This window comes from Tenrec ecaudatus, chromosome 11 (assembly GCF_050624435.1).
Source record: "Tenrec ecaudatus isolate mTenEca1 chromosome 11, mTenEca1.hap1, whole genome shotgun sequence".
In the NCBI taxonomy this organism is placed as follows: domain Eukaryota; kingdom Metazoa; phylum Chordata; class Mammalia; order Afrosoricida; family Tenrecidae; genus Tenrec; species Tenrec ecaudatus.
Window position 1 is genome coordinate 128489312 of NC_134540.1, and position 10540 is coordinate 128499851.

Sequence of the window (10540 nt, forward strand, 5' to 3'; positions counted from 1 at the left end):
TGTAGATACTCTGGAGGGCTTCTGATTTTGTGTCCTTATTACACACACACACACACACACACTCCTTCACTCTCACACTCATACCTTTGCAGATACACTAGTAGGCTTTTGACTTCGTGTCCTTTTTACACACACACACATACAGACACACCAATGCAGGATCTCTAGAGGGCTTCTGATTTCGTGTCCTTTTTACACAAACACACACACACACACACACACACACACAAAGACTCCCTCACACGGATACTCATGCCTTTTAGAATTCCTAGATGGCTTCTGACTTCCTGTCGTTTTTACACACACACACACACACACACATAGATGAATCCTTGCAGAATTTCAGGAATGCTTCTGACTTTTTTCCTTTTTAAACACACACACACACACAGACACACGCACACACACACCCTTGCCGAATCTCTGGATGACTTCTGACTTCATGTCCTTTTAACACAGCACACTCACCTTTGCAGAATCTCTAGAGGGCTTCTGACTTTGTGTCCTTTTTACAAACACACACACACACACACACACACACACACCCTTTGAAGAATCTCTGGAGGGCTTCAGTTTTCATGCCTTTTTACACACACACACTAGCACACACACAAACACACACACTTTTGCAGAATCAATAGTCAACTTCTGACTTTGTGTCCTTTTTACAAACACCCACACACACACACACACCCTTGCAGAATTTCTAGAGGGCTTCTCACTTCGTGACATTTTACAAACACAGACACACACATACTTGCAGAATTTCTGGAGGGCTTCTGATTTCATGTACTTTTTACGCACGCACACACACACACACACATATATGCATCCTTGCAGAATCGCTGGAATTCATCTCACGTCATGTAATTTATACACACACACATACTCAAACTCATTCCCTTGCAAAATCACTTGAGGATTTCTAACTTCGTGTTCTTTTTACAAACATACCCTCACACACAGACACACCCTTGCAGGATCTCTAGAGGGCTTCTGACTTGGTGTCCTTTTTACACACACACACACAGACACATACAAACACCCGTCAGAAACTTTGGAGGACTTCTAACAGCATGTCCTTTTTACACACACACGCAGACACACACACATCCTTGCAAAATCTCTAGAGGGATTCTGACTTCATGTCCTTTTTACACACACACACACACACATCCTTGCAGAATCTACATAAGGGTTCTGATTTCGTGTCTTTTTCACACAGATACAAACACACACACACACACACACCCTTGCAAAAATCCTAGAGGGCTTCGGACTTCGTGTTCTTTTTACACACCCACACACACACACATACACACATGCATGCACCCTTGCAAAATCTCTGGAGTGCTTCTGACTTCGTGTTCTTTTTACACACACACACACAGAGACATACACACATAGACACTCCCTAGCAGAATTTCTAGAAGGCTTCTGAATTCTTGTCCTTTTTACACATACACACACAGACAAGCTTGTAGATTCTCTGGAGGGCTTCTGATTTTGTGTCCTTATTACACACACACACACACTCCTTCACTCTCACACTCATAACTTTGCAGAAACCCTAGAAGGCTTTTGACTTCGTGTCATTTTTACACACACACACACACACATCCTTGCAAAATCTCTAGAGGGATTCTTACTTCATGTCCTTTTTACACACACACACACACACATCCTTGCAAAATCTACATAAGGGTTCTGATTTCGTGTCTTTTTCACACAGATACAAACACACACACACACACACACACTGGCAGAAATCCTAGAGGGCTTCGGACTCGTGTTCTTTTCACACACATACACACATGCATGCACCCTTGCAAAATCTCTGGAGTGCTTCTGACTTCATGTTCTTTTTACACACACACACACTACACACACAGACAAACACACATAGACACTCCCTAGCAGAATTTCTAGAAGGCTTCTGAATTCTTGTCCTTTTTACACATACACACACAGACAAGCTTGTAGATTCTCTGGAGGGCTTCTGATTTTGTGTCCTTATTACACAGACACACACACACACACACACACTCCTTCACTCTCACACTCATACCTTTGCAGAAACCCTAGAAGGCTTTTGACTTCGTGTTCTTTTTACACACACACACACACATACAGACAAACCAATGCAGCATCTCTAGAGGGCTTCTGACTTCGTGTCCTTTTTACACAAACACACACACACACACACACACAAACACTCCCTCACACGGATACTCATGCCTTTCAGAATTCCTAGAGGGCTTCTGACTTCCTGTCCTTTTTACACACACACACACACACACACACACACACACACACACACACACAGATGCATCCTTGCAGAATTTCAGGATTGCTTCTGACTCTTTTCCTTGTTAAACACACACACACACACACACGCACACACACACCCTTGCCGAATCTCTGGATGACTTCTGACTTCATGTCCTTTTAACACAACACACTCACCTTTGCAGAATCTCTAGAGGGCTTCTGACTTTGTGTCCTTTTTACAAACACACACACACACACACACACCCTTTGAAGAATCTCTGGAGGGCTTCAGTTTTCATGTCCTTTTTACACACACACACACACAAACACACACACTTTTGCAGAATCAATAGTCAACTTCTGACTTTGTGTCCTTTATACAAACACCCACACACACACACACACTTGCAGAATTTCTAGAAGGCTTCTCACTTCGTGACATTTTACATACACAAATACACACATACTTGCAGAATTTCTGGAGGGCTTCTGATTTCATGTACTTTTTACGCACACGCACACACACATACATGCATCCTTGCAGAATCACTGGAATTCATCTCACGTCATGTAATTTATACACACACACATACACAAACTCATTCCCTTGCAAAATCACTTGAGGGTTTCTAACTTCGTGTTCTTTTTACAAACATACTCTCACACACAAACACTCCCCTGCAGGATCTCCAGAGGGCTTCTGACTTGGTGTCCTTTTTACACACACGCACACAGAAACATACAAACACCCGTTCAGAATCTTTGGAGGACTTCTAACAGCATGTCCTTTTTACACACACACACACACACACACACATCCTTGCAAAATCTCTAGAGGGATTCTGACTTCATGTCCTTTTTACACACACACACACACACACACATCCTTACAGAATCTACAAAAGGGTTCTGATTTCGTGTCTTTTTCACACAGATACAAACACACACACACACACACACACACACTTGCAGAAATCCTAGAGGGCTTCAGACTTCGTGTTCTTTTTACACACCCACACACACACACATACACACATGCATGCACCCTTGCAAAATCTCTGGAGTGCTTCTGACTTCGTGTTCTTTTTATACACACACACACTACACACACACACAGACAAACACACATAGACACTCCTTAGCAGAATTTCTAGAAGGCTTCTGAATTCTTGTCCTTTTTACACATACACACACAGACAAGCTTGTAGATTCTCTGGAGGGCTTCTGATTTTGTGTCCTTATTACACACACACACACACACACTCCTTCACTCTCACAATCATACCTTTGCAGATACACTAGTAGGTTTTTGACTTCGTGTCCTTTTTACACACACACACATACAGAAACACCAATGCAGGATCTCTAGAGGGCTTCTGACTTCGTGTCCTTTTTACACAAACACACACACACACACACACACAAACACTCCCTCACACGGATACTCATGCCGTTCTGAATTCCTAGAGGGCTTCTGACTTCCTGTCCTTTTTACACACACACACACACACACACACATAGATGCATCCTTGAAGAATTTCAGGATTGCTTCTGACATTTTTCCTTTTTAAACACACACACAGACACACACACACCCTTGCCGAATCTCTGGATAACTTCTGACTTCATGTCCTTTTAACACAACACACTCACCTTTGCAGAATCTCTAGAGGGCTTCTGACTTTGTGTCCTTTTTACAAACACACACACACACACACACACCCTTTGAAGAATCTCTGGAGGGCTTCAGTTTTCATGTCCTTTTTACACACACACACTAGCACACACACAAACACACACACTTTTGCAGAATCAATAGTCAACTTCTGACTTTGTGTCCATTTTACAAACACCCACACACACACACACACCCTTGCAGAATTTCTAGAGGGCTTCTCACTTCGTGACATTTTACAAACACAGACACACACATATTTGCAGGATTTCTGGAGGGCTTCTGAATTCATGTACTTTTTACGCACGCACGCACACACACACACACACACACACACACACACACATACATGCATCCTTGCAGAATCGCTAGAATTCATCTCACGTCATGTAATTTATACACACACACATACTCAAACTCATTCCCTTGCAAAATCACTTGAGGATTTCTAATTTCGTGTTCGTTTTACAAACATACCCTCACACACAGACACACCCTTGCAGGATCTCTAGAGGGCTTCTGACTTGGTGTCCTTTTTACACACACGCACACAGACACATACAAACACCCGTGGAGAAACTTTGGAGGACTTCTAACAGCATGTCCTTTTTACACACACACACACACACACATCCTTGCAAAATCTCTAGAGGGATTCTGACTTCATGTCCTTTTTGCACACACACACACACACACATCCTTGCAGAATCTACATAAGGGTTCTGATTTCGTGTCTTTTTCACACAGATACAAGCACACACACACACACACACACACACCCTTGAAGAAATCCTAGAGGGCTTTGGACTTCGTGTTCTTTTTACACACCCACACACACACACATACACACATGCATGCACCCTTGCAAAATCTCTGGAGTGCTTCTGATTTCGTGTTCTTTTTACACACACACACACTACACACACACACAGACAAACACACATAGACACTCCCTAGCAGAATTTCTAGAAGGCTTCTGAATTCTTGTCCTTTTTACACATACACACACAGACAAGCTTGTAGATTCTCTGGAGGGCTTCTGATTTTGTGTCCTTATTACACAGACACACACACACACACTCCTTCACTCTCACACTCATACTTTTGCAGAAACCCTAGAAGGCTTTTGACTTCGTGTCCTTTTTACACACACACACATACAGACAAACCAATGCAGGATCACTAGAGGGCTTCTGACTTCGTGTCCTTTTTACACAAACACACACACACAAACACACAAACACTCCCTCACACGGATACTCATGCCTTTCAGAATTCCTAGAAGGCTTCTGACTTCCTGTCCTTTTTACACACACACACACACACACACACACACACAAACACACATAGATGCATCCTTGCAGAATTTCAGGATTGCTTCTGACTCTTTTCCTTGTTAAACACACACACACACAGACACACGCACACACACACCCTTGCCGAATCTCTGGATGACTTCTGACTTCATGTCCTTTTAACACAACACACTGACCTTTGCAGAATCTCTAAAGGGCTTCTGACTTTGTGTCCTTTTTACAAAAACACACACACACACAAACACACACACACACACACACCCTTTGAAGAATCTCTGGAGGGCTTCAGTTTTCATGTCCTTTTTACACACACACACACACAAACACACACACTTTTGCAGAATCAATAGTCAACTTCTGACTTTGTGTCCTTTATACAAACACCCACACACACACACACACACCCTTGCAGAATTTCTAGAGGGCTTCTCACTTCATGACATTTTACAAACACAGACACACACATACTTGCAGAATTTCTGGAGGGCTTCTGATTTCATGTACTTTTTTCGCACACACACACACACACACACAAACACATGCATCCTTGCAGAATCACTGGAATTCATCTCACGTCATGTAATTTATACACACACACATACACAAACTCATTCCCTTGCAAAATCACTTGAGGCTTTCTAACTTCGTGTTCTTTTTACAAACATACTCTCACACACAGACACTCCCCTGCAGGATCTCTAGAGGGCTTCTCACTTGGTGTCCTTTTTACACACACGCACACAGACACATACAAACACCCGTTCAGAATCTTTGGAGGACTTCTAACAGCATGTCCTTTTTACACACACACACACACACACACACACACACATCCTTGCAAAATCTCTAGAGGGATTCTGACTTCATGTCCTTTTTACACACACACACACATCCTTACAGAATGTACACAAGGGTTCTGATTTCGTGTCTTTTTCACACAGATACAAACACAAACACACACACACACACACACACACCCTTGCAGAAATCCTAGAGGGCTTCGGACTTCGTGTTCTTTTTACACACCCACACACACACACATACACACATGCATGCACCCTTGCAAAATCTCTGGATTGCTTCTGACTTCATGTTCTTTTTACACACACACACACTACACACACACAGACAAACACACATAGACACTCCCTAGCAGAATTTCTAGAAGGCTTCTGAATTCTTGTCCTTTTTAAACATACACACACAGACAAGCTTGTAGATTCTCTGGAGGGCTTCTGATTTTGTGTCCTTATTACACAGACACACACACACACACACACACTCCTTCACTCTCACACTCATACCTTTGCAGAAACCCTAGAAGGCTTTTGACTTCGTGTCCTTTTTACACAAACACACACACACACACACACACATATCCTTGCAAAATCTCTAGAGGGATTCTGACTTCATGTCCTTTTTACACACACACACACACACACACACACATCCTTACAGAATCTACATAAGGGTTCTGATTTCGTGTCTTTTTCACACAGATACAAACACACACACACACACGCCCTTGCAGAAATCCTAGAGGGCTTCAGATTTCGTGTTCTTTTTACACACCCACACACACACACATACACACATGCATGCACCCTTGCAAAATCTCTGGAGTGCTTCTGACTTCGTGTTATTTTTACACACACACACACAGACAAACACACATAGACACTCCCTGGCAGAATTTCTAGATGGCTTCTGAATTCTTGTCCTTTTTACACATACACACACAGACAAGCTTGTAGATTCTCTGGAGGGCTTCTGATTTTGTGTCCTTATTACACACACACACACACACACACTCCTTCACTCTCACACTCATAACTTTGCAGAAACCCTAGAAGGCTTTTGACTTCGTGTCATTTTTACACACACACACACACACACACACATCCTTGCAAAATCTCTAGAGGGATTCTGACTTCATGTCCTTTTTACACACACACACACACACACACATCCTTGCAAAATCTACATAAGGGTTCTGATTTCGTGTCTTTTTGTCACAGATACAAACACACACACACACACACACACTGGCAGAAATCCTAGAGGGCTTCGGAATCGTGTTCTTTTCACACACATACACACATGCATGCACCCTTGCAAAATCTCTGGAGTGCTTCTGACTTCATGTTCTTTTTACACACACACACACTACACACACACAGACAAACACACATAGACACTCCCTAGCAGAATTTCTAGAAGGCTTCTGAATTCTTGTCCTTTTTACACATACACACACAGACAAGCTTGTAGATTCTCTGGAGGGCTTCTGATTTTGTGTCCTTATTACACAGACACACACACACACACACACACTCCTTCACTCTCACACTCATACCTTTGCAGAAACCCTAGAAGGCTTTTGACTTCGTGTCCTTTTTACACACACACACACACACATACAGACAAACCAATGCAGCATCTCTAGAGGGCTTCTGACTTCGTGTCCTTTTTACACAAACACACACACACACACACACAAACACTCCCTCACACGGATACTCATGCCGTTCAGAATTCCTAGAGGGCTTCTGACTTCCTGTCCTTTTTACACACACACACACACACACACACACATAGATGCATCCTTGCAGAATTTCAGGATTGCTTCTGACTTTTTTCCTTTTTAAACACACACACACAGACACACGCACACACACACCCTTGCCGAATCTCTGGATGACTTCTGACTTCATGTCCTTTTAACACAACACACTCACCTTTGCAGAATCTCTAGAGGGCTTCTGACTTTGTGTCCTTTTTACAAAAAAACACACACAGACACACACACCCTTTGAAGAATCTCTGGAGGGCTTCAGTTTTCATGTCCTTTTTACACACACACACACAAACACACACACTTTTGCAGAATCAAAAGTCAACTTCTGACTTTGTGTCCTTTATACAAACACCCACACACACACACACACTTGCAGAATTTCTAGAGGGCTTCTCACTTCGTGACATTTTGCAAACACAAATACACACATACTTGCAGAATTTCTGGAGGGCTTCTGATTTCATGTACTTTTTACGCACACACACACACACACATACATGCATCCTTGCAGAATCACTGGAATTCATCTCACGTCATGTAATTTATACACACACACATACTCAAACTCATTCCCTTGCAAAATCACTTGAGGGTTTCTAACTTCGTGTTCTTTTTACAAACATACTAACACACACAGACACTCCCCTGCAGGATCTCTAGAGGGCTTCTGACTTGGTGTCTTTTTTACACACACGCACACAGACACATACAAACACCCGTTCAGAATCTTTGGAGGACTTCTAACAGCATGTCCTTTTTACACAAACACACACGCACACACACACACATATCCTTGCAAAATCTCTAGAGGGATTCTGACTTCATGTCCTTTTTACACACACACACACACACACACACACACACACATCCTTACAGAATCTACATAAGGGTTCTGATTTCGTGTCTTTTTCACACAGATACAAACACACACACACACACACACACACGCCCTTGCAGAAATCCTAGAGGGCTTCAGACTTCGTGTTCTTTTTACACACCCACACACACACACATACACACATGCATGCACCCTTGCAAAATCTCTGGAGTGCTTCTGACTTCGTGTTATTTTTACACACACACACACAGACAAACACACATAGACACTCCCTGGCAGAATTTCTAGATGGCTTCTGAATTCTTGTCCTTTTTACACATACACACACAGACAAGCTTGTAGATTCTCTGGAGGGCTTCTGATTTTGTGTCCTTATTACACACACACACACACACACACTCCTTCACTCTCACACTCATAACTTTGCAGAAACCCTAGAAGGCTTTTGACTTCGTGTCATTTTTACACACACACACACACACACACATCCTTGCAAAATCTCTAGAGGGATTCTGACTTCATGTCCTTTTTACACACACACACACACACACATCCTTGCAAAATCTACATAAGGGTTCTGATTTCGTGTCTTTTTGTCACAGATACAAACACACACACACACACACACACTGGCAGAAATCCTAGAGGGCTTCGGACTCGTGTTCTTTTCACACACATACACACATGCATGCACCCTTGCAAAATCTCTGGAGTGCTTCTGACTTCATGTTCTTTTTACACACACACACACTACACACACACAGACAAACACACATAGACACTCCCTAGCAGAATTTCTAGAAGGCTTCTGAATTCTTGTCCTTTTTACACATACACACACAGACAAGCTTGTAGATTCTCTGGAGGGCTTCTGATTTTGTGTCCTTATTACACAGACACACACACACACACACACACTCCTTCACTCTCACACTCATACCTTTGCAGAAACCCTAGAAGGCTTTTGACTTCGTGTCCTTTTTACACACACACACACACATACAGACAAACCAATGCAGCATCTCTAGAGGGCTTCTGACTTCGTGTCCTTTTTAGACAAACACACACACACACACACAAACACTCCCTCACACGGATACTCATGCCTTTCAGAATTCCTAGAGGGCTTCTGACTTCCTGTCCTTTTTACACACACACACACACACACACACACACACACACACACACACAGATGCATCCTTGCAGAATTTCAGGATTGCTTCTGACTCTTTTCCTTGTTAAACACACACACACACACACACACACGCACACACACACCCTTGCCGAATCTCTGGATGACTTCTGACTTCATGTCCTTTTAACACAACACACTCACCTTTGCAGAATCTCTAGAGGGCTTCTGACTTTGTGTCCGTTTTACAAACACACACACACACACACACACACACACACACCCTTTGAAGAATCTCTGGAGGGCTTCAGTTTTCATGTCCTTTTTACACACACACACACAAACACACACACTTTTGCAGACTCAATAGTCAACTTCTGACTTTGTGTCCTTTATACAAACACCCACACACACACACACACTTGCAGAATTTCTAGAGGGCTTCTCACTTCGTGACATTTTACATACACAAATACACACATACTTGCAGAATTTCTGGAGGGCTTCTGATTTCATGTACTTTTTACGCACACGCACACACACACATACATGCATCCTTGCAGAATCACTGGAATTCATCTCACGTCATGTAATTTATACACACACACATACACAAACTCATTCCCTTGCAAAATCACTTGAGGGTTTCTAACTTCGTGTTCTTTTTACAAACATACTCTCACACACAGACACTCCCCTGCAGGATCTCTAGAGGGCTTCTGACTTGGTG